Consider the following 26823-nt stretch of genomic DNA (forward strand, 5'->3'; position numbering starts at 1 on the left):
GATCTCTGAATTAAGGTTACTTAAGCATGTGACTGGGGTAATCTTTTTATGCCTACTTTGGGATAACTGAGTGCTGATGATGATGAGGTAGGACTGAATTAGCAGGATCTTTATTTTATTACATATACATGGGTCTAATTCTTTTTCCGTTCATTTCAATAGCATTCTTTTTTTTTTGTTTATTTAGTCTAACAGCTCTTTTGTTGAGCACCGTCTGGCTAGGACCTCATCGTCACATGCACAGGAAGAGTGCATGTGGTCTTAGACTTGTCGTTTACACTTGATGATGTTAAAGATTTTTCAGACGGTGGATGTAGCTTGACATTGACGGCCGTAGTGAACCTGACAATGAAGAAGCCTAAAGCCTAAATAAACAACTAACTAAAACCATCGAACACCTAACAACGCGTAGAGACTTAACTGTCTAATAATGTAATCATTGCTTCCTTCGCATCTCCATGTATAGTGTCATCATCAATTAACGTTTCCTTTTCAATAGAGGAATCTTCATATACTTCAGCAACAATACGTCCACGTTGATCCTCCATACTTTGGAGTCATTCCAACTACGTACTGTTCATTTCTGCCTTGCCTACTACTCTCCAGACTCCAGAATTTTATATCTTTCTTCAACCATCTAGATTCATATCACGAGACCAGAACATCCTCAAGCTGAAGTTTTTTACGTGAGAAATTTCACTGCACATTACAGGGATAAGTCGAAATCCTCCCACACAGATGGTATCCGGTGAAACCCAGTACACATATTTATGTTGTTTTAATGATATGTAGGGACTCACCTACCATCATCTCCATGTTCCAGAACGTCACGCCCCAACACTAGAATCGATTTTCATACCTGATTCGTCTCGCTATACCTTCAGAATTTCGGCCCCAAATGATTCAGTTGACCATACTTTTGTTAATGTTTCTATATCACTTGCAGCTCTTTCCTCAGCTGTCTTATGTAAACGACGGTATTGACACTTTCAAGCACTATGGACTCACGAAAACCCTTTACAGACCTTCAAGGGAAGATTACTGCCTTTCACCGAGCAGTGTTTCTGCTGAACATAAAGCACAGGTTAATGTTAAGGGAATGAAGGCAAATGTTCCTTTTTCACCCTAAACTTTGCTCTTCTTCCAAACCATAGCTCAACTATTCCTATTTCACAGCCATTCGTGCAGTGAATCTCTCATACTGGACATGGAGTACTTCTCCGAATCGCATTTAGCTTGAATATCCAGCTAGAATCTTTGTAAATATATTAGAAGAGGCGTTTCGTTCCTTCATTCAAAAGAAGAATTAGAACCTCTCCTCTTCCTCTACGGGTCTTTACTGTTTTTAGTAAAATCATCTCAACTGAATACGTATTTCTATTCTCCCATTTTCCTTTACAATGATACTATAGCTACCCTATCTTAAGTTTAAGCATACTTTATATTTTTTCCTCTGACTCCATAATGGATGACTGCATCATTCCCCTCACCAAATGTCGCACCTCTTACTAGTGCTGAATCTCTCTATCTTTGTACATTTCAAATTTGATTTTTCTCTCTGGACTCGAGCAGAACATGTGGACCAAATGGCATCTCCCCTCGATTTACGAAGACCACTTAAGACGGGATATACCTCCCCTACTTTTCTTTTTGAAGAACCCCTTCTTGACCTAAAGTAGAATCCATGAAACTCGTTGTTCTAACGCAGGATCCATTTTCCTCGTTGTCTAAAAGCAGACTCCCAGTCCCGTCTTGTCTTACAGCAGAGTCCATCCCCCACTCTGTAATAACAGTGAATACATAGCGTTTGTTTTCCCCAGTAAAGGTTGCAGGACATAAGCCTCTTCTGTAAAACCCAATGAGTTGTGAACATTCAGCTGTGTTGACTTACCCTTTCAACTATTGTCCCATTACTCTGATTTCTACCGTCGAGTGATCGATTCTCTTCTCACCTTCCAGTTCCTCGAATCTGGGTCTACTCTTTAGTCACGATTATGCTTCTGGCAGGTCGAGATGTACAGATGAAACCATTCCGATCTTATCAATGTTTGGTCATCCTTTCTGGAGGCTTTTGGGTAATCGCATTTTACAGCCGTTGATATATCGAAATTTTTGGACAGGGTTAGGTCAAAAGATCTGATCCCTGAGCTCACCTGCCTTAGTTCTCCTCCGTCTTCTCTCTCTCTCTCTCTCTCTCTCTCTCTCTCTCTCTCTCTCTCTCTCTCTCTCTCTCTCTCTCGATCAGTAATAATGTTCTTCGGAGATATGTCATGTCTCCGAGCCTCTATCCAGTGGTTTACACAGGACTCGGTATGCTTAATACCTCAAAATCCCAATTACTTCCCGCGTGTCTTTCTCATTCTCCACATAACTTACCCACCTTCGTTATTATGTTTATATTTCTAATGTGGTCTGCTGTACTATTTGTTCCTTCACTATACCACTTAACTTTGGAAGTCTTTACCTTCTCATGTCTTTCCTAACAGCTACGACCTACCATTCCTACCTATAAAGGCATATTTTAACATTTTCGTCAAAATTTTCGTACCATTTCAATTCTTTTCTTTTTATTTCCCGATATCCTTTCTTAATTGAAGGCTTGGGCTCAATAAGTATTTCGTGCCCGGAGTCTCCCACGTGAATAAAACATTTATTTATCGTGGTTGCAAGAATAATAATTTTCTCATAGTTATTCTTTACTTTGTATCTTTTGACGTATTTAGGATAAGATTAGTGGACAACCATTGATTCCTAAGAACGTACGTACTCAGACATAACCAATCTAGGTTTTCGATCACCTGCCCCAAGGAAAATATAACATCCAAATATCACACACAGCAAACATTTGGTTGTGAAATAATCTTCAACTCTCTGCTAAGAGCAAAATAATCCTACTCCTCTTTTTCTCCGATAATGTTGCTTTGAACGAGATTACGTGATGCATAAGAAGGCATTGAATTCTGATTAGCCCTCGCTTGGCTGGCCCATCAATCAGCCTCAAATGCAGTTGTGATGAATTGGATAATTGTCCACCTTCGTTGTAGCAACGATATTCATGACCTAGCACGATCATATTCCTGTTATAGGTCTCATAATTTCTGTGTTACAGGCAGGGAAATCTCTCTCTCTCTCTCTCTCTCTCTCTCTCTCTCTCTCTCTCTCTCTCTCTCTCTCTCTCTCTCTCTCTCTCTCTGTGTATGTGATTACTATTTGTGGTTACTATTTGTGAGTTAAGAGGAGAAAGTAATACACATGTGTTGACCCGGCTCATGACTTTGTATGTATGTCCTATGTCTTTATTTGTGCACACACACACACACACACACACACACACACACACACACACACACACACACACACACACACACACACATTCAAACACACACACACACACACACACACACACACACACACACACACACACACACACACATACACATTCATACACACACACACACACACACACACACACCACTCTAAGCCAATTACACGTTTATCGACCAAGGTAAGGCTGAACACCTGGGTTGAGTGTGGGCCCGTTGCTATCCCTAGGATTCGAATGGTCTTGGTCAGTAACGATAACCACTACACCATGGAGGCCTGGGTGTGTGTGTGTGTGTGTGTGTGAGCTTCTATGTTCGTGTAAAAAAGGTACACAGAAGCATACAACCCACGTAACACACACCAGTATAAAACAAGAAAACATTTCACTCTCTGAAAGACAAACCAAATCTCCTCACATTGAAAGAGAGAAGGTTAATGTATTGATTTCGCAACGTATGGGAGAGAGAGAGAGAGAGAGAGAGAGAGAGAGAGAGAGAGAGAGAGAGAGAGAGAGAGAGAGAGAGAGAGAGAGAGACTTATCAATAACAGATAAAGAGATTCCAGTGTGTTTTGAGAAGCGTAGTTACTCATTACATATTAGCGGTCCGTTCGAGTTTGTGTTGGTGGTCGTGTACCACGACAGACGGTGGTGTACAATGTCTGGACTGTACCAGTCTTCTCTTTCACCACTAAAAGGTTTCTTGTCACCATCTGCCAGGAAGACGTCATGGAATTATTCATTTTTCCTGAATACTTCCGAGGTAAATGACATTTACGGTGTACCTTGTGAAAATATCTAGGACATACGGCTTTCATTGGCGTTTAAGATGATAAAGAACAATATATCAACTCAGCCACTCATCACATACATATCCAACCAGTTTGGTTAGAGTTGATAACACATTTATCACTCTTTTCTTGTATTACAAAATTTGTATTTAATCTATTGTCTCTTGTATGATCAAATTTCTCTTTACCCCTCTCTTGTAATTCCTGTCACGTGTTAGTAACCTCAGACTTCAGAGTGAGTCTAGAGCTCTTAATCAAAGCGTGAGAGTAAAGGTGAGTCGGTTGGTAACAGTGGTTGAACTCACGCTAAGGTAATGACGCCAAGTATCGATCACATCGGCCAGGCATCACAGGCCACAGGCATTAAGTGAGACTAGAGCAAGGCCTCGCGTGCGACCTTAGGGCGCTGTTGCCTGTCATTAGTGGTCGGGTCATTAGGAGTAATTTTCAATCCGATGCTCATTGCATTTCATAGAGTTTGGCTTACTGAGAACACCTTCGTTCATCATTATTCTGATCAGGGCAGAGTGTAGTATATATAACCGCTCCGTGGTGGGCTGATTAGCATTACCGATTGTGACGCAGTCACGGGCAGCTCGAGATCGAGTGTCCGTACATGCTCGAATCCTCATCTTGGCAGGGGGTCCACAGTCCACCTAGCTGTTCATCCTTCCTTGCGGGCTGTATCCCGCGTTAGCGAGGCAGGGCAAGGAAACAGACGAAAGAATGGCCCAACCCACCCATATATATACGTATATATATATATATATATCGAGGATGTAAGGCATGTGTACGTGTAGGAAGAGAGGAAAGTGATTGGTTCTCAGTGAATGTAGGTTTGCGGCAGGGGTGTGTGATGTCTCCATGGTTGTTTAATTTGTTTATAGATGGGGTTGTTAGGGAGGTAAATGCAAGAGTTTTGGAAAGAGGGGCAAGTATGAAGTCTGTTGGGGATAAGAGAGCTTGGGAAGTGAGTCAGTTGTTGTTCGCTGATGATACAGCGCTGGTGGCTGATTCATGTGAGAAACTACAGAAGCTGGTGACTGAGTTTGGAAAAGTGTGTGGAAGAAGAAAGTTAAGAGTAAATGTGAATAAGAGCAAGGTTATTAGGTACAGTAGGGTTGAGGGTCAAGTCAATTGGGAGGTGAGTTTGAATGGAGAAAAACTGGAGGAAGTGAAGTGTTTTAGATATCTGGGAGTGGATCTGGCAGCGGATGGAACCATGGAAGCGGAAGTGGATCATAGGGTGGGGGAGGGGGCGAAAATCCTGGGGGCCTTGAAGAATGTGTGGAAGTCGAGAACATTATCTCGGAAAGCAAAAATGGGTATGTTTGAAGGAATGGTGGTTCCAACAATGTTGTATGATTGCGAGGCGTGGGCTATGGATAGAGTTGTGCGCAGGAGGATGGATGTGCTGGAAATGAGATGTTTGAGGACAGTGTGTGGTGTGAGGTGGTTTGATCGAGTGAGTAACGTAAGGGTAAGAGAGATGTGTGGAAATAAAAAGAGCGTGGTTGAGAGAGCAGAAGAGGGTGTTTTGAAGTGGTTTGGGCACATGGAGAGGATGAGTGAGGAAAGATTGACCAAGAGGATATATGTGTCGGAGGTGGAGGGAACAAGGAGAAGAGGGAGACCAAATTGGAGGCGGAAAGATGGAGTGAAAAAGATTTTGTGTGATCGGGGCCTGAACATGCAGGAGGGTGAAAGGAGGGCAAGGAATAGAGTGAATTGGAGCGATGTGGTATACCGGGGTTGACGTGCTGTCAGTGGATTGAAGCAGGGCATGTGAAGCGTCTGGGGTAAACCATGGAAAGCTGTGTAGGTATGTATATTTGCGTGTGTGGACGTATGTATATACATGTGTATGGGGGTGGGTTGGGCCATTTCTTTCGTCTGTTTCCTTGCGCTACCTCGCAAACGCGGGAGACAGCGACAAAGTATAATAAAATAAAAAAAAAAAAAAATATATATATATATATATATATATATATATATATATATATATATATATATATATATATATATATATATATAAATGCAAGAGTTTTGGAAAGAGGGGCAAGTATGAAGTCTGTTGGGGATGAGAGAGCTTGGGAAGTGAGTCAGTTGTTGTTCGCTGATGATACAGCGCTGGTGGCTGATTCATGTGAGAAACTGCAGAAGCTGGTGACTGAGTTTGGTAAAGTGTGTGGAAGAAGAAAGTTAAGAGTAAATGTGAATAAGAGCAAGGTTATTAGGTACAGTAGGGTTGAGGGTCAAGTCAATTGGGAGGTGAGTTTGAATGGAGAAAAACTGGAGGAAATGAAGTGTTTTAGATATCTGGGAGTGGATCTGGCAGCGGATGGAACCATGGAAGCGGAAGTGGATCATAGGGTGGGGGAGGGGGCGAAAATTCTGGGGGCCTTGAAGAATGTGTGGAAGTCGAGAACATTATCTCGGAAAGCAAAAATGGGTATGTTTGAAGGAATAGTGGTTCCAACAATGTTGTATGGTTGCGAGGCGTGGGCTATGGATAGAGTTGTGCGCAGGAGGATGGATGTGCTGGAAATGAGATGTTTGAGGACAATGTGTGGTGTGAGGTGGTTTGATCGAGTGAGTAACGTAAGGGTAAGAGAGATGTGTGGAAATAAAAAGAGCGTGGTTGAGAGAGCAGAAGAGGGTGTTTTGAAGTGGTTTGGGCACATGGAGAGGATGAGTGAGGAAAGATTGACCAAGAGGATATATGTGTCGGAGGTGGAGGGAACAAGGAGAAGAGGGAGACCAAATTGGAGGTGGAAAGATGGAGTGAAAAAGATTTTGTGTGATCGGGGCCTGAACATGCAGGAGGGTGAAAGGAGGGCAAGGAATAGAGTGAATTGGAGCGATGTGGTATACCGGGGTTGACGTGCTGTCAGTGGATTGAATCAGGGCATGTGAAGCGTCTGGGGTAAACCATGGAAAGCTGTGTAGGTGTGTATATTTGCGTGTGTGGACGTATGTATATACATGTGTATGGGGGTGGGTTGGGCCATTTCTTTCGTCTGTTTCCTTGCGCTACCTCGCAAACGCGGGAGACAGCGACAAAGTATAATAAATAAAAATAAATATATATATTTATATATATATCATCTCCGTTACCTTGAAAAAAGGGACATGATCGTCATCCATTTGCCAATGCTGAGAGCTTGGGCTGGATGGCTATGGAAATCCCACCACACAGTTGTTGGCACAACTTCACCAAAGGATTGCAACATCTATAACTGGAATCCATAACTCTGCAACACATTCATCATCTTATGTGCAGAACATCGGTGTGCCTGGCATGAAGTGTGCTTCATATTCCTCAGAGCAGTAACTCATGTCTGAAGGAACGTTTCTGGAGGGTTGGGACGAATGATGATGGCTTTTCATCTGGAGCAACAGCTGCTCAGGCTGTGTTCCTCCCCTGATTCTTATGATTATTGTCTGTTTTCAAAAGTAAGGAATGATAAGTGATGCATGTGTGCTTGTTGTTGATATGATTTTGAACAGGCAAAATGTCTGAAGTATATATATATATATATATATATATATATATATATATATATATATATATATATATATATTTTTTTTTTTTGCTTTGTCGCTGTCTCCCGCGTTTGCGAGGTAGCGCAAAGAAACAGACGAAAGAAATGGCCCAACCCACCCCCATGCACATGTATATACATACGTCCACACACGCAAATATACATACCTACACAGCTTTCCATGGTTTACCCCAGACGCTTCACATGCCCTGATTCAATCCACTGAGAGCACGTCAACCGCGGTATACCACATCGATCCAATTCATTCTATTCCTTGCCCTCCTTTCACCCTCCTGCATGTTCAGGCCCCGATCACACAAAATCTTTTTCACTCCATCTTTCCACCTCCAATTTGGTCTCCCACTTCTCCTCGTTCCCTCCACCTCCGACACATATATCCTCTTGGTCAATCTTTCCTCACTCATTCTCTCCATGTGCCCAAAACATTTCAAAACACCCTCTTCTGCTCTCTCAACCACGCTCTTTTTATTTCCACACATCTCTCTTACCCTTACGTTACTTACTCGATCAAACCATCTCACACCACACATTGTCCTCAAACATCTCATTTCCAGCACATCCATCCTCCTGCGCACAACTCTATCCATAGCCCACGCCTCGCAACCATACAACATTGTTGGAACCACTATTCCTTCAAACATACCCATTTTTGCTTTCCGAGATAATGTTCTCGACTTCCACACATTCTTCAAGGCTCCCAGAATTTTCGCCCCCCTCCCCCACCCTGTGATCCACTTCCGCTTCCATGGTTCCATCCGCTGCCAGATCCACTCCCAGATATCTAAAACACTTTACTTCCTCCAGTTTTTCTCCATTCAAACTTACCTCCCAATTGACTTGACCCTCAACCCTACTGTACCTAATAACCTTGCTCTTATTCACATTTACTCTTAACTTTCTTCTTTCACACACTTTACCAAACTCAGTCACCAGCTTCTGCAGTTTCTCACATGAATCAGCCACCAGCGCTGTATCATCAGCGAACAACAACTGACTCACTTCCCAAGCTCTCTCATCCCCAACAGACTTCATACTTACCCCACTTTCCAAAACTCTTGCATTTACCTCCCTAACAACCCCATCCATAAACAAATTAAACAACCATGGAGACATCACACACCCCTGCCGCAAACCTACATTCGCTGAGAACCAATCACTTTCCTCTCTTCCTACACGTACACATGCCTTACATCCTCGATAAAAACTTTTCACTGCTTTTAACAACTTGCCTCCCACACCATATATTCTTAATACCTTCCACAGAGCATCTCTATCAACTCTATCATATGCCTTCTCCAGATCCATATATATATATATATATATATATATATATATATATATATATATATATATATATATATATATATATGTATATACATATACACACACACACACCGCTTCCCCGTTTTCCGCATGAGCCAGGTAGCACGAGGAACCAGGCCCCATAGCTCATTCCGTGGTTTGCCCTGACCGCTTCATACTCACTGGTCGAGTCGCCTTCTTTATAAGACATTGCTCCAGTTCGCTGTATCCCGTACACCCCTGACACACTCCTGTATGCTTAAGCCTCGAACACTCAAGCCGTCCTTTCATCTCTAGTCGGTTCCTCATCCTTCATCCTCCATTCCTAACACATATACCGTCTTTGTGAAACTCTCCACACTCCTCTCCATATGTCCCAACCATTTCAGCACACACTTTTCAGATCTCACAACCATATTCTTCTTATTACCACACCTCTCTCTCAAGCTATCATTCTGAACTCGATCAGCTCACCTAGCACGACATATAGGGCCTCAAACACTTAATTCCCAGACAGATTCACCCTCTTCCGTTCATTCTTATCTGTAGTCCAAACCACGTATCCACACAACACCGCCGATACGACTATACTTTTACACATGCCTAGTTCTGCCTCTAAGATAGTTATCACTCTTTCTGCACTTTCCTCAATACGTTCATGACCCTCGTACCTTCATCCATTCAGTGGCTCACTTCAGCTCCCATGGTTCCACCTGCTGCCATACCCTCCCCCAGGTATCTAAAACTCCTCAATTCCTCAGTGTTTTCTGTTTTCAAACCCACACCTCAATTAACTTGTCTTTTTGCAGTGCTAAACTTGGTGACCTTGCCATTATTCGCATTTACCCTCAACTCTTTTCAGTTTCTCACTCGAAATTGCCACCAGCGTTGTGTCATCGTCAAACAGTAACAGATTTACCTCCCAAGCCTTTCCCTACCCCTGACAAACTGCAGACCTAACCCTCTCCCCGAAACCCTTGCATTTCCCCTCCCTCACCACTCCATCCATAAATGAATTAGTCGAGGTGACGTCACATACCACAGACCCACCGTCACCTGAAAAAACTCACCTTTCTCTCAACTCGCTTGCATACACGCCTTACTCTCCTAATGAAACCTCTTGACTGTCACTGATAGTTCTCCTCCCACACCATATATTCGTAACACCTTCCATAGATATCTCGTTAAACTCTGTCACCATAGTGTTCGTGTTGGAAACGAATCAAGTGCTCTGCTTCTGCACATGCGAGACTCCAGCTATCAAATTGATTGGAACAATGGTCAGAAAATTGTATCATGTAATTCAGTGGTAGATAGCAGTTTCGTAGAATCTAGCATTATTAAATAGTTTTTAGAATAATATCAGTAACAGTTTAAGCATATACTACTTAGATCATTTTATGATATAAGAAAATGTCTGCATGTACAAGTTATCAGCTGATCCATGACCTGACCTTTGCCTTTCGTTACCCGACCCTTGCCTTTGATGGTCCTATGTATTTTGTTACCCTTCCTACCTTACCATCATCTGACGAGGTCAAGCGGCTTATACATACATGACAGCTAGAGACTAAGTGTGAACGAATGGGGCCTTTGTTGTTTTTTCCTAGCGCTACCTCGCACACATGAGGGGGGAGGGGGATGGTATTCCATGTATTGCGAGGTGGCGATGGGAATGAATAAAGGCAGACAGTGTGAATTGTGTGCATGGGTATATATGTATGTGTCTGTGTGTGTATATATATGTGTACATTGAGATGTATAGGAATATATATTTGCGTGTGTGGACGTGTATGTATATACATTGTGTATTGGGGTGGGTTGGGCCATTTCTTTCGTCTGTTTCCTTGCGCTACCTCGCAAACGCGGGAGACAGCGACAAAGCAAAATAGATAAATATATATATATATATATATATATATATATATATATATATATATATATATGTATATGTGTGTGTGTGTGTGTGTGTGTGTCAGAGGTGGAGGGAATGAGGAGAAGTGGGAGACCAAATATGAGGTGGAAAGATGGAGTGAAAAAGATTCTGAGTGATCGGGGCCTGAACATGCAGGAGGGTGAAAGGCGTGCAAGGAACAGAGTGAATTGGAACGATGTGATATATATATATATATATATATATATATATATATATATATATATATATATATATATATATATATATATATAATTTAAATAAATAATATCTTTCTTCAAATTGAAGAAGAAGTGAACCACAGTAGTAAGAGAGATAAGGAACCCTTCCGCCGCTTAGGACTAGAAGGAGGAGTCTATCCCGCCTGGGGAAAGCTCCGGCTCCGTCTCACCGAGTAAGTATTCCCTGGGGATAGGGGAGAAAGAATACTTCCCACGTATTCCCTGCGTGTCGTAGAAGGCGACTAAAAGGGGAGGGAGCGGGGGGCTGGAAATCCTCCCCTCTCGTTTTTTTTTAATTTTCCAAAACAAGGAACAGAGAATTGGGTCAGGTAAAGGCCCAGTCCTCTGTTCTTAACGCTACCTCGCTGATGCGGGAAATGGCGAATAGTTTGAAAGAAAAAAAAGAAATATATATATATATATATATATATATATATATATATATATATATATATATCTGTATAATCACAGGATCCGTCAATGACGCAATATGCAACTTACTGAAGACATGAACACAATTCTCGTTTGTCTCGCACACAGCCCACAGAGACACACCCACCACCACATTTTATGGCTTGTGGTCCCACCCAGTGAACGTGGTAGTCTTCCTAAGCGGTGCAGAAGCCCAGTAGAAGGTACTCTTATGACATGAAGCTTAGGTAAGGTGTAATGGCTTGACGTCTTCCATACTTTCTTGGCACATTTCTGTATTGGACGGCCTCCTGACTGTACTCTAGTTTGTAATTATAAAAGTTCCCTTATATCTCGTCAAAACTTCAGGTTATAAAGACACACAACTTTTTTCCCTGTGACCAAAGATATATAATCACTGCTTAGTTTTGTGATTAATATTACAGTAGCTGGATGGAAGTTTGGTAATGAAATTTCATATTCTCTTTTATTGCAGTTGAAATTTACTGAGGTTTTCCCCATATTTCGTCTTATATGCTGGTCATACGGTATTCATCCAAAACAGGTAACACATGTACAGAATTTACGTCTATATCCCTGTCCACTCCTGCTGTAAGTGACTGTAAAAGAAAATGGCCACCGTGAAATAAGTAATGGTAGGGACTCGCACTATTTTACCACCATATAGAACCAGACCTAATCCCGGCTGGACGTTAAGTGTGCAAGTGCGTCCATTTGTCTGGTGGTTCCTGCCTCACTAGTCTCTCCACCTCCACCCGGCAGGATGTATATTGGTGCTCTTGTCGTGTTATAATTGTGAAGATTGCGATGGACGGTCTCGCCTCGTGTTGTCACCGCTTGAAGGGAAATGCTGGCTGGCCTACGGTTGGCAGCACAGGCTATGAATAATGGTTATAACCAAGAGTGACAGCTGCCCTCTGACGCATAGGCTATACTTGCCGGGATGTCGAGTTCGATGGGTATAGCCAGAACTGACAGCTGGTTTGTGGCACGTAGATAATCCCTGCTCGTGGAAATGTCACCTCTAGTTCGATGGTTGCAACAAAGAGCGACAATTTATTTCGGTTAGAATGGATTATGTTATTCCTGTGTTTATTGAGTTAAGGGGGACGATTATAATCAAGACTGTCATCTACTCTCAGATACACAGATATACTAGTGGGCGTGTTAGTTCCAGCTCGTTAAAGCTGCTTTAAATTTTACACTCTTTATAGCTGATACGATATATGTTAAGACGATAGCCTGCCGAGGGGACGTTTATTTTTTCTATATAACTAAGTCACAAAGATGGACTTTTATGTGAGTCTCTGACCGAAAACAAGAGAAAATCTGGCACCGTTCGGGACAAAAGTTGGAGAAATGTGTCAATCCCCAGCGGTCGATTAAGTACACACAGGGGACGGGAGAAGAGGGGAGTGGACGTTCCAGGAGTTTTGAAGACTTTATTCTGGTTGTTATTGTCACCAAATGACTGGGTCACAAATTTTGCAAACTAAACATCCGACACACACACACACACACACACACACACACACACACACACACACACACACACACACACACACACTCTCATGCTAGTAACCCTTAAGGATTTTACTTATAATTTTTCTTAAAATAGGGGGAAGAACTAAAGAGTGATTCACGTACATACATCAGCACCTTAAAGTTGAAGACAACGATGGGGACGATTGGGAAGTGGGTGAGACGATGGATCTTATTCCAGTAAGGACGAAAGACGATAGGCCTTATTCCAGTGAGGAAGGAAGTCGATAGATCTAATCACAGTGAGGAAGGAAGACGATAGACCCACTTCCAGTTAGGTAGGAAGACGATAGACCTATTTCCAGTAAGATAGGAAGAAGGCAAATCTACTTCTAGTTAGGAAGGCAGAAGATAGATATAATTCCAGTAGGAAAGGAAGAAATTGGATACGACTGAGAGTAGAGGCTACTTGGAGGAAATATGGAAAGACTGAGGAAAAGGAGGAGGAGGAGAAGTTAAGGAAAAATAGATTAATGAGCCCCTTGGAGAGCTGCGAAGACTTGGTTACGGAGGCGATCGGTAAAGAAAATGGATGAGAGATGTTGGGGGAAAATAAGATATATGAGAGGAGAGAAGCTAAGTTATGGGAGGCGCAAATGTTGAAGAAGAGGGTAGACTGGCAGAGGATGATGGAGGGAGAGGAAGACTGACGACTGAAGGGAAATAATAAGAGAATAATGACATGGGAAGAGGAAGGTATGTGAGCTGAGGAAAGAGATAGGAGGTTATGATTAAAAGAGAGAGAGAGAGAGAGAGAGAGAGAGAGAGAGAGAGAGAGAGAGAGAGAGAGAGAGAGAGAGAGAGAGAGAGGGTACATGAAGAGGGAGCTCACACTGAGGGAAGACCTTGTAGGAACCTTGACAGAGGGTAGGAAGGAAATACGTCGAACCCTGAGGCAGGTTCCCTTCAGGTCCGGGAAGACCTTGGTGTGCCGGAGCCTTAGCATTATGGAGGAGACGCCTGCCGCCTTTACGACCCTCGTAAATATTACAGAATTTCCCAGTGGCACCTTATTTCATCATCCCCTTGACATGGTAGCTTGACCTTGATAATCTGATTAGTCCGGGTGACCTGCGCTCTTCTGCAGTAGATTAATCATCTTGATTTACATGTTTTGTCAGGTTGGGTCTGGTTGATCAGCCGTAATTTGGTTAAGTGTGCGGCTTTGATCTTACTCGGTTAGTTTGGTCGATCGGGATGAGCCCTGATAAGAGGAATCAGGTTGATATTTCAAGGTTAAAGTCAACAGCATGGATTATCGTCAGGCGTCAGTCAACCAGATTTGTTTAGATTATCCTCACATGTAAGGATAACCACATAGGTAGTTAGGTTAAGTTAGTTTGGTTTATATGAATCTAAGTAACAAAGTACTAATACTTGATTAGCTTGACTGATATCATCAGTTTTAACTTGGTTGATTTTGGTTCCATAGGTTGCCTATGTTGGGTTTATCAGAATATACCTAAGTTATCCTTACTTTTTAATGGATTTATTTATTTAAGATACCCTGGGGTGTTTGAGTTGATCTGAACAGTTTTCAATTTCCTGTTACTTATTCAAGATGGGACATACTTCAGTAGTTGGGAATGATAATGGAGTGATACATCTAAAAGTTCAGCCATTAGGATATGATTGATTTGTTTGAATTCAGAGTAAAGGATCATTATTAGATACACAACTGGAATGTTCAGCCCTAGATTAGATGACTCCAGTATTGGACTATGCATGAGTTAATTCCAGTAATTCACCGGACGCCAGGTGGGGTAATACCCATACTAGACCACAGACCAATGAGGACATCAGGTGATGTAATATACATACTAGATCACAGACCAATGAACTTATGTGCTGAATCACGGACTACCTAACTCACTCCTAGATTAGACACGTGAGCTACCGGCTAGACGTCTGTTGCACTGAACCATAGCCCTTCTAATGGGCTACAGACTCACTTGCCTCTATATTGGACTATGTTCAAACTAAGTTCATGGCTGCGCTCCACGTCGGAGCAGTGTCAGGTGGGTTTCTCCAAAATGAGAAGGTCCTCGAGAGGGCTATGTCCCTTTCCGTCCACCGGCGAAGAAATGAGCTCTTTAAAGGTGACCTCTCGCCCGTATTGTTACCCCTTGCAGGCTCAGGCCGCAAGAGGTTGCACCGCCAGTGAAAAGACTCCTTTGGTAAGGCTGCATCATGGGGAGTACAGTCACGTCAGAAAACTTATCACTCCAAAGAAGTCTGCGCTTCACTGCTGCTGTAAGTAACACAGCCTTTAGGAAGGACCTGAGTAACAATAGGATTCTCTCATAGAAATTGGCCTTATGGTAAAATTTATATATATATATATATATATATATATATATATATATATATATATATATATATATATATATATATATATATATATTTTTTTTTTTTTTTTTTTTTTTTTTCATACTATACGCCATTTCCCGCGATGGCGAGGTAGCGTTAAGAACAGAGGACTGGGCCTTTGAGGGAATATCCTCACCTGGCCCTCTTCTCTGTTCCTTCTTTTGGAAAAAAAAAAAAAAAACGAGAGGGGAGGATTTCCAGCCCCCCGCTCCCTTCCCTTTTAGTCGCCTTCTACGACACGCAGGGAATACGTGGGAAGTATGCTTTCTCCCCTATCCCCAGGGAATATATATATATATATATATATATATATATATATATATATATATATATATATATATATATATATATATATAAACACATTTTACAAATGTGTGCACGAGAGTTAAACACGGGCTACCAAGAACGACAAGAGGGAGTAAAACCTGTCTCTGTGGAACTGCCGTCTGCAGGTCTAGTGCTCCATCCATTCACTGTGGGCCAGAAGGGTGCGACAGGCCGCCCACACTCTTGTCCTGAGGACGCTACAAAACAGCTGACGGGCATCTTGGTAATGTCTGTATATCGGAAGAGGTCATGTTCACATGTCTCTCAATCTAAACAACTTTCATGTGAACATTACATGGATATGTTTGAAGGTATAGTAATCCCAATGATGCTGTATGGATGTAGGGCATGGGCTATGGATGATAATGTGCAGAGGAAGATGGATGTGATAGAAATTATATTTTTAAGGGCAATTTGTGATGTGAGCAGGTTTGATCGAGTAAGGGACTAAAAGGGTAAGAGAGAGGTGTGGTATTAAGAAGACTATGGTTGAGAGAGCTAAAGAGGGGCAGCTGAGATTGTTTGGACATATAAAGAGAATGTGTGTGTGTGTGTGTGTGTGTGTGTGTGTGTGTGTGTGTGTGTGTGTGTGTGTGTGTTTGTGTGTGTGTGTAGAAGTCGACAAAGAGGATACATGTGTCAGAAATGTAGGGAACAAGGAGGAAGAGACCAAATTGGATATGGAAGGATGGATAGAAAAAGAGTTTGAGTGGCTGGGGCCTGAACAAGCAGTAGGGTGAAAGGCATGCAGGAAATAGACTAAATTAGAACGATGCGGTATAACGGGGGCGACGTGCTGTCATTGGACAGAACCAGGTGGTATGAAGTAGCCGGAGAAAACTATGGAAAGGTCTGTGTGGTCTAGTTGTGGATAGTGGTCTGTGGTTTCCTTGTAATTCACATGACAGCTACAGAATGGATGTGAGCTTCAGAGCCCTTTCTTCGTCAGTTTCTGGCGCTACATCGTAAATCCGAAAAACGGCAAACAAGTATGAAAAATATTTATGTATGATCCCGTTTGGTATAATTTACGTATTCGAATAGATTGTATAATTTACACATTCGAATAGATAGTATAATTTACATATTCGAGTAGATATTCGCATTCATGCACAAAATTACGGCAGACATATTCGTAAACTTTTGTAAACGTCATAGACATTTGTGTGTGAATTTCTGTTGCTATATATTTTTTGTATATGTACACTAGTACGTTGGAGAAAAACTGAATTTTACACACCGGACTAAAATCATCTCTAATATCAAAATATTCTTTACTGTAAGTAGATATCGTAAAGGTGTTGTAATCCTCACGCCATATAGTACATAGAGCCGTGTACGAAACGCAACAGGACACCAGCTATTCCCTGGGAAGTTTCAGAGAATAAATAATGGGCTTCTTATGCCGTAATCACGTGCTTGGTAGGTTGTTTGTAAATAACAGACTCAGTAGGTTGTAAATCCGCTTACCGGAGAAAAACCACTTGAGAAGTTACAATTAAACTGGAAATTAAACTAAATGTTTCGGATATAGTTTACCTATGGTTTTTAAACATGTCCGACACATTCTTTCACTGGAAAGCTTGATATGTTGATGTCCCAACCTGTGTGTGCACTTGATACGATATTGTTACGCTAATTTGTAATACTCATATAAGATTAGAATGGGGTAGCACTACTCTTGAAGCTGGAGTTGTGGGAATGTGTGATCGTAGGGAAGAGAACTTCTGAGTGATCTGCGTAAAAATATAAGAGAATTGCAAAAGATGAGGGATTATTAGCGCTCATGCACCTGGCCATAACAAGAAAGATCATGAGAAGCAAGTGTTTCGGGAATAGCTGAGTGAATGTGTTAGCAGTTTTAATCCGAGACACCGGGTATCAGTGATGGGTGATTTGAATGCCGAGGATGAGTAATGAAGCAGGTGGGGGTATAACTGGGGGGCGTAGGGTACTAATTAAGGTGAATGGAAGTGGTGAATTGCCAAATGAAGTTTGCTGAAGAAGGGCTGGGGATTGGGAATACCTGGTTTTAAAAAAGGAACATGTGCAAGTATACCTATTTGAGTAGGAAAGGTGGGGAGCAGGAATTATTGGATTACATTATAATTGATTGGCGTGCAAAAGAGATACTCTTTGATGTGAATGTGCTGAGAGGAGCAGCTGGTGGGAAATCTGATCATTACATGGTGGAGGCGAGGGTGAAGATTTGTAGAAGTTTTTTGAAGAGAGGAAGCGATTAGGGTGAGATGAGTGTGGTGAGAGTAAGCTTGAAAAGGAGAATTGTTTGAAGACATACCAGGAGAGACTGAATATTGAATAACAAAAGGTGAAAGTAAACGAATTTAGGGGAGTCGATGAGCAATAGGAGGGATTTAAGGGAGTCGTGCTGACATGTGCGAGAGAAGTGTGAAGTGAAAAAAAAGGTAATGAACGGTAGGTTAACGAAGTAAAACTGCAAGTGAAAGACAAAATAAAGGTATATGGGTGTTACTCACAGGGAAGGATTGCAACAGAATGGGAGATGTATAAGAGAAAGAGGAAAGAAGTCAGGAGAAAATTGCAGGGTGTGAGAAAGAGGGCAAATGGGAGATGGGTGAGAGATTACCAGTAAACTTCAAGGGGAATAATAAATTGGAATGCTGTTCATAATATGCGACAAACAAGAGTACAAATGGAAACATAGGTGAAGAAGGCAACTGGGGAAGTGGTAATTGGGAGTGATTTAGTAAGGACAAGATGGAGTGAGTATTCTGAAGGAGTGCCGAATGTGACAAATGATGGGTGTTGGCGATGAGGAGATATGCGAAGTGCGAGAGTTATGGAATGTGGTTTGGTGAAGAGAAAATAGGTTGTGAAAGCCTTCCGTTGAATAGAATATGGCAAGTCGGCTGAAGTGGGTGGTATTGCATTTGAATTTCTTAAGAGAGTGACTTTGTTGCTAATTGATTAGTTAGAATTTCTTATATATGTTAGGATCATGGTAAGGTGCATGACGATTGGCAAAGTTCATGTATAATGATACTTTATGATGGCAAGCGGGACAATGGTGAGTTTTCAACTAAAGAGGTGTAAGTCTGTTGGGGGTACTTGGTGAGCTACATGGGAAACTGGTTACTGAAACAGTGTATGCATGTCTAGAGCATCAAATTTGAGAGGAACAATGTGGTTTTAGGTAGAGGTTGTGTGGATCAGGTATTTGCTTTAAAGAATTTGTGCGAAATACTTAGAGGAAAAAGATTTGTATGTAGCATTTATGGATCTGGAAAAAGCATAGAATAAGGTTAATAGTGATTCCATGTGGAAGGTCTTACGAATATATGGTGTGTGAGGAAGGTACCCGAAGGGACGGGAAGTTTTTACCGGGAGTGCAAGGCGTATACACGAGTAGGAATGGAAAGCGAGTTGTTTCACGGGAAGGTTGGTTCTGCAGCAAGGGTGTGTTGTGTCACCCGTGTGGGTTTGAATGGAGAAAATTTGAGGAAGTAAAGTGTTTTAGATACCTGAGAGAGAACATGACAGCGAATGGACCATGGGAGAAGTAGTGTCATAGGGTGGGGGAGGGGGTGATATTTCTATGAGCACTGATGAATGTGTAGAAAGAGAGATCGTTATATAGGAGGGCGACATTGGGTTTGTTTGAAGGTAAATTCGTCCCAACGATGTATTGAAGCAAGGTACGGGCTATAGATGAGGATATACGGAGGAGGGTGGATGTGTTGGAAGTGAAATATTTGAGGACATCTGTGGTGTGAGGTAGTTTGATTAAGGAATAAAAGGATAAGAGAAAGTTGTGGTAATAAGATGAGTGTGGTTGAGAGAGCTGAAGGCTTTGGGCATATGGAGAGCATAAGTGAGAAGTGGTGGAGATCAAATTGAAGGTGGAAGGATGTAGTGAAAAAGATTTTAAGTGACCGTGACCTGAACATAGAGAGAGTAAAAGGCATTCTAGGGATAGAGTGATGTGGAACGATGCGGTATACAGGGGGTAATATGCTGACAATGGACTGAACCAGTGTGAGTGAAGGGCCGGGGAAAACGATGGAAATACGGGTGGGGGTTGCGGCTGTGGATAGGGGCTGTGGTTTCCATGCATTGCACATGACAGCTGGAGAATGGGTGTGAGCGAATGCGACCTTTCTTCGTCTATGTGTGACACTACACATTTAGACAATTCACGAGAACAGTGGCCATGTTGATAACCTGCAACAGAGAAAAGGCAAAAAGTTGACGGAGGACAGAATGGTATGGTTATAGAGAGAAGATCCCAGGAGATATAATGAGACGGGAGGCTTTTAATTTCACTCCGCCTTAATGAGGTGGAGGAAGAGACAACCCAGATCTCCGAGCAATACTCCATACAAAGATTAAAGAGCTGCTCAGAAGAAAATGGTTACGGTATGTATACACGTATGTGTCTTTTGTCTGTCTGTGTGTATGTGTGAATGTCTCTGTAACTTATAGGTAAGGTTTTGTATGCCTCTATGTAGATGTATGGAGGATATCGTTACGTGATAATGCCATGTATAGATATACATACTTAGTTAAATAACTAAATCGATGGATATTGACTTATTTTTTCTTAATGATCGTTTCTGGATCTTTCCTATAATCTGTAGTTTCAGAGCATTACCTGAAACAGAGTTACGTCACTTAAATCCTCCAGTATTTATCTATTTTTTCCTCCTCTGAGATGAAAATGTGGAGGAAATAATTTGTTTTGTTCATTTAGCTGAGACGACACGGGCAAATGGGGCCCTGACCGAGGCCATCTCATTTAACGCTATCTTTCTATCTATCTATCTATCTATCTATCTATCTATCTATCTATCTATCTATCTATATATATATATATATATATATATATATATATATATATATATATATATATATATATATATATATATATATATATATTTTTAAATTTTTTTGTTTTCATACATGTTCGCCTTATCCCGGGTTAGCGAGGTGGCGTTAAGAACTGAGGAGTGAGCCTTAAAGGGTATATCCCCAATTGGCTCATCTCCTCCGTTCCTTCTTTTGGAAAATTATAAACGGGTGGGGAGGATTTCCAGCCCCCCGCTTCTTCCCCTTTTAGTCGCCTTCTACGAAACGCAAGGGAATACGTGGGAAGCGTTCTTTCTCCGTTATCCCCAGGGAAGGATGTAAGGCATTTGTACGTGTAGGAAGAGAGGAAAGTGATTGGTTCTCAGTGAATGTTGGTTTGCGGCAGGGATGCGTGATGTCTCCATGGTTGTTTAATTTGTTTATGGATGGGGTTGTTAGGGAGGTGAATGCAAGAGTTTTGGAGAGACGGGCAAGTATGCAGTCTGTTGTGGATGAGAGAGCTTGGGAAGTGAGTCAGTTGTTGCTCGCTGATGATACAGCGCTGATGTCTGATTCGGGTGACAAACTGCAGAAGCTGGTGACTGAGTTTGGTAAAGTGTGTGAAAAGAAATCTGAGAGTGAATGTGAATAAGAGCAAGGTTATTAGGTACAGTAGGGTTGAGGGACAAGTCACTTGGGAGGTAAGCTTGAATGGAGAAAAACTAGAGGAAGTGAAGTGTTTTAGATATCTGGGAGTGGATTTGGCAGCGGATGGAACCAAGGAAGCGGAAGTGAATCATAGGGTGGGGAAGGGGGTGAAAGTTCTGGAAGCGTTGACAAATGTGTGGAAGTCGAGAACGTTATCTTGGAAAGCAAAAATGGGTATGTTTGAAGGAATAGTGGTTCCAACAATGTTATGTGGTTGCGGAGGAGGGTGGATGTGCTGGAAATGAGATGTTTGAGGACAATATGTGGTGTGAGGTGGTTTGATCGAGTAAGTAATGAAAGGGTAAGAGAGATGTGTGGTAATAAAAAGAGTGTGGTTGAGAGAGCAGAAGGGGGTGTTTTGAAATGGTTTGGCCACATGGAGAGAATGAGTGAGGAAAGACTGACAAAGCGGATATATGTGTCAGAGGTGGAGGGAACGAGGAGAGGTGGCAGACCAGATTGGAGGTGGAAAGATGGAGTGGAAAAGATTTTGAGTGATCGGGGCTGAATATGCAGGAGGGTGAAAGGTTTGCAAGGAATAGAGTGAATTGGAACGATGTGGTATACCGGGGCCAACGTGCTGTCAATGGATTGAACCTGGGCATGTGAAGCGTCTGGGGTAAATCATGGAAAGTTTTGTGGGGCCTGGATGTGGAAAGGGAGCTGTGGTTTCAGTTCATTGTACATGACAGCTAGAGACTGAGTGTGAACGAATGTGGCCTTTGTAGTCAATCCCTAGCGCTACTTCGCGCACATGCGCGGGGGGGGGGGGGGGTTTCATTTTAAGTGTGGCAGGGTGACGACGAATATGAATAAGGGCAGACAGTATGAATTATGTACATGTGTATATATATGTATATGTCTGTGTGTGTGTATTAAGAATATATGGTGTGGGAGGCAAGTTGTTAGAAGCAGTGAAAAGTTTTTATCGAGGATGTAAGGCATGTGTACGTGTAGGAAGAGAGGAAAGTGATTGGTTCTCAGTGAATGTAGGTTTGCGGCAGGGGTGTGTGATGTCTCCATGGTTGTTTAATTTGTTTATGGATGGGGTTGTTAGGGAGGTGAATGCAAGAGTTTTGGAAAGAGGGGCAAGTATGAAGTCTGTTGGGGATGAGAGAGCTTGGGAAGTGAGTCAGTTGTTGTTCGCTGATGATACAGCGCTGGTGGCTGATTCACGTGAGAAACTGCAGAAGCTGGTGACTGAGTTTGGTAAAGTGTGTGAAAGAAGAAAGTTAAGAGTAAATGTGAATAAGAGCAAGGTTATTAGGTACAGTAGGGTTGAGGGTCAAGTCAATTGGGAGGTAAGTTTGAATGGAGAAAAACTGGAGGAAGTGAAGTGTTTTAGATATCTGGGAGTGGATCTGGCAGCGGATGGAACCATGGAAGCGGAAGTGGATCATAGGGTGGGGGAGGGGGCGAAAATTCTGGGAGCCTTGAAGAATGTGTGGAAGTCGAGAACATTATCTCGGAAAGCAAAAATGGGTATGTTTGAAGGAATAGTGGTTCCAACAATGTTGTATGGTTGCGAGGCGTGGGCTATGGATAGAGTTGTGCGCAGGAGGATGGATGTGCTGGAAATGAGATGTTTGAGGACAGTGTGTGGTGTGAGGTGGTTTGATCGAGTAAGTAACGTAAGGGTAAGAGAGATGTGTTGAAATAAAAAGAGCGTGGTTGAGAGAGCAGAAGAGGGTGTTTTGAAATGGTTTGGGCACATGGAGAGAATGAGTGAGGAAAGATTGACCAAGAGGATATATGTGTCAGAGGTGGAGGGAACGAGGAGAAGAGGGAGACCAAAATGGAGGTGGAAAGATGGAGTGAAAAAGATTTTGTGTGATCGGGGCCTGAACATGCAGGAGGGTGAAAGGAGGGCAAGGAATAGAGTGAATTGGAGCGATGTGGTATACCGGGGTTGACGTGCTGTCAGTGGATTGAATCAGGGCATGTGAAGCGTCTGGGGTAAACCATGGAAAGCTGTGTAGGTGTGTATATTTGCGTGTGTGGACGTATGTATATACATATGTATGGGGGTGGGTTGGGCCATTTCTTTCGTCTGTTTCCTTGCGCTACCTCGCAAACGCGGGAGACAGCGACAAAGCAAAAAAAAAAAAAAAAAAAAATATATATATATATATATATATATATATATATATATATATATATATATATATATATATATATATATATATATATGTATGTATACGCTGAGATGTATAGGTATGTATATGTGCGTGTGGACGTGTATGTATATACATGTGTATATTGGTGGGTTGAGCCATTCTTTCGTCTGTTTCCTTGCGCGACCTCGCTAACGCGGGAGACAGCGACAAAGTATTATACAAAAATAAATAGTATATATATATATATATATATATATATATATATATATATATATATATATATATATATATATATATATCCTAGCCTGAAGCAGGTACCCATTTTATCGACCTTGGGGTAAATATACAGCTGTGATGACCGTGGACTGACCACCACAACTAGGATTCGAACCTATGCGTTCGACCCTGGGCAGCCCGTGAATGCGTCACGGTCAGGAACACTGACCGTTACATGACGGGAGTTCATTATAATATCATATATCTTCCGTGTCTTCAAGGAACTGCACGATTCACTTTGTGATTTGGACATGAATCAAGCCGTCATTTTGGTGTAGTAAAATCAAGAATATTTTGTTGATGTATAAGAAAAAGATATAAAAATTATAATCGATTTGATGATTGTAACTTTCTCATTGGAATATAAGTTTATATTTCCAAAGCAAGAAATGAAAAAAAAAAAAAAAAGACTGGAATTTACGAGCAAGAAAAATCTTTGTGGCATTACGGATCATATTCTAGTGAAAAATTCTCCCCCGACTTAAAAGTTTTTCAAATACTCGATCGGGATTTTCCTTTTTTTTTCCTTTCAGTGAAATTGGACTGGGATTGTTTAATTTCACTTTTCCTCTGAGTCACGTATTTCAACTTGAACGGAAAAAAAAAATGTGGATACATAGCCAGTGACAATGTAGCGTAGGTGAATACGTTTGTGGTTACTGTTTTGTGTTACGTGGAAGAAGTTCTGCACTCATGATGCCCAGTCTCTTAACCTGGTATATATGTACCATGTTTTTCTTGCTGTGTATGTATGATGCACACACACACACACACACACACACACACACACACACACACACACCAGCCAAAGCCAGGTACCCATCCATCGATAAACTCTAAGGGAAGAACACCTGGGTTGGGTGTGGGCCGAATTTCATGTACAGGATTCGAACACATGTAGGTTTAACCCCAGGCTGGCCCGTGCTGGCTTATGGTTAATCATTACACCACGGAGGCCTGTGTGTGTGTGTGTGTGTGTGTGTGTGTGTGTGTGTGTGTGTGTGTGTTTGCTTCTATTGTAGGAAAAAACACAGCTGGAGAGCATAATATTTTATGCATCAGTCAGGGATAAAATGTATAGTTGTACATACTGGAAGAATAACCCACTAACGTGGTGTAGATGAATTCATCGAATGTGCATTTGCTTCAGGAATCTTCCTTACACGTGAACACACACACACACACACACACACACACACACACACACACATTAATGGTACAGGTATTTCATGACATTAGAATTGAGTGAAATGGATAGTTTAGTGAAGTGCAGACGTGCTACTGTTCCATAACTTGGGAGAAAACAACCCAGGTTCTTAGTGGCGGGGGAACAGTTGCCGTCGCTTAGATTTACGAGTGTTAGGAGTTGGGACAGTTGGCCACCAGTGCAAAGCTGTGGCCATTAGTCATTATGAATCCACTACTCATTATAACAGACCTGCCTCTTTTTCCATTCACTTTACCAACATTCGCAGCCTTTCTTGAAACCTATTTTCTGTTGAATTCCATCTTCGTAACTTTTCTTCTATCTTACCTCTCTCTCAGATCCAAATGTCCTCTCACCTTACCAAGTAATGTTGGCTCACTTTCTTCTATAAGTATTACTTTGGTGTTTGCTCCTGAGAGCCGACTGACGAATAAACATAATACTCGATAAGCCACTGCGTCACATGATTTCTGTGTGGTCGTTGACAGCTTACGGGTAGGCCGTTTTGATAACTGTCTCTTTCCCTACGCCTTGAAACTGTGTCCTGCCCTACACTTCGAAACGGTTTCTTTCCCAACGCCTTGAAAGTGTTTCTTACCCTACACTTCGAAACTGTTTCTTTACCTACACTTCGAAGCTTTCCTAACAACTATGGCTTGGCACGCTTAAAAGAAAGAGTTTATCGCTTTCTCCAGACTTCTTAATATTCTCCCCATCTCTCCTTTTTCCCTCTCATTAACCCTGTTTATATTTCTATGAAGGCGCGACCTCGATGTGGACGTTTGTCCATGACTGGAGCCTCCAACATTGAAAAAACAAAAGAAATACTAATTTCTGCCGTCCCGAGTTAGGTCCTGACCCTTTTGTGCGTCTGGTAAAACTTTAGATACGAGCCAGTTACTCCGGGGAAGAAAGATGAGTATGTTACGGAAGCGTAACGAGGATGCTGCTGCTAAATATGAGCTAAGGAATTACGTTAAGGGGAGTGAAAAGGAATTGTTTCTGAGAAATCATGAGACTTTTGTTGCAAGTTACATTTATAAGGGAGCATTTACCTTATGGTAAATGGATTTTTTTCGTAAAAGGAATTGGGAAGCTTGTTTATAGCTACAACATTAAGGAAAGCAGGAGAACAGTTATCGCTAAGCTGAATTATCTGATATTAAAGATATATGGTATCAGATCATCAGTGCTGACCTAATGCATATCGACCAAAGTTAAGAGACAGGCTCCGTCGCCTCCGTCTTCACGTTAGACAGTTGTCTTCCTCAAGTACAGCTGTGAAAGAGAGATCTGTGTCAGGGAAGAACGGAAAACAGTATATGAATATAAGCTGCACTTTTATTTACTTATATAAACTTTTTTCTCATTTACAAGTTAAACATATGGCAAGTATGGAACTATAAGAGAAATGATATCATTCCTTTCATGTGAATTTTTAAAATGTATAAAGATGCAACATTAGCAAATGACTGAAATCTCATATGAATACAGAATATAGAAACAAAAGTGCCTGGTAGATTACGGTTGTTTGGTTGGTTTGCTGGGCTTTACGCCTATCAACTGCCAGGGTCATCAAGTCTGTCAACATGAGCTACAACCACCAACCAAAAAATCTTTTAACACCTTCAGGTGTTAAAGACGATTCTAAGACCACATCCACTCTCACTATGTGACCCATGGTAAATTACGTGTCTCACAGTCTAGTTAATCGAAATTATGAGAGTATTTACTGAATACCTGTTCCTTTATAACATGCATGAACAATAACAATAACATTATCAATTACCTGTGACGGAGCAGCAACAGGTTATGTGTTGATATGAATAAGGGAAACCCTAAGATCATGTGGCAGGATTATGTCACCAGTTTACTTATGTGG

The 26823-nt window shown here is 41.8% G+C and overlaps 1 protein-coding gene across 3 annotated transcripts in view; it reads left to right on the forward strand.

Moving 5' to 3' along the window:
* Positions 1–26823, forward strand: part of LOC139753336 (zwei Ig domain protein zig-8-like) — a 240388-nt gene that overhangs the window by 73419 nt on the left and 140146 nt on the right. The window lies entirely within an intron of this gene.

Source organism: Panulirus ornatus, chromosome 14, assembly GCF_036320965.1.
Source record: "Panulirus ornatus isolate Po-2019 chromosome 14, ASM3632096v1, whole genome shotgun sequence".
In the NCBI taxonomy this organism is placed as follows: domain Eukaryota; kingdom Metazoa; phylum Arthropoda; class Malacostraca; order Decapoda; family Palinuridae; genus Panulirus; species Panulirus ornatus.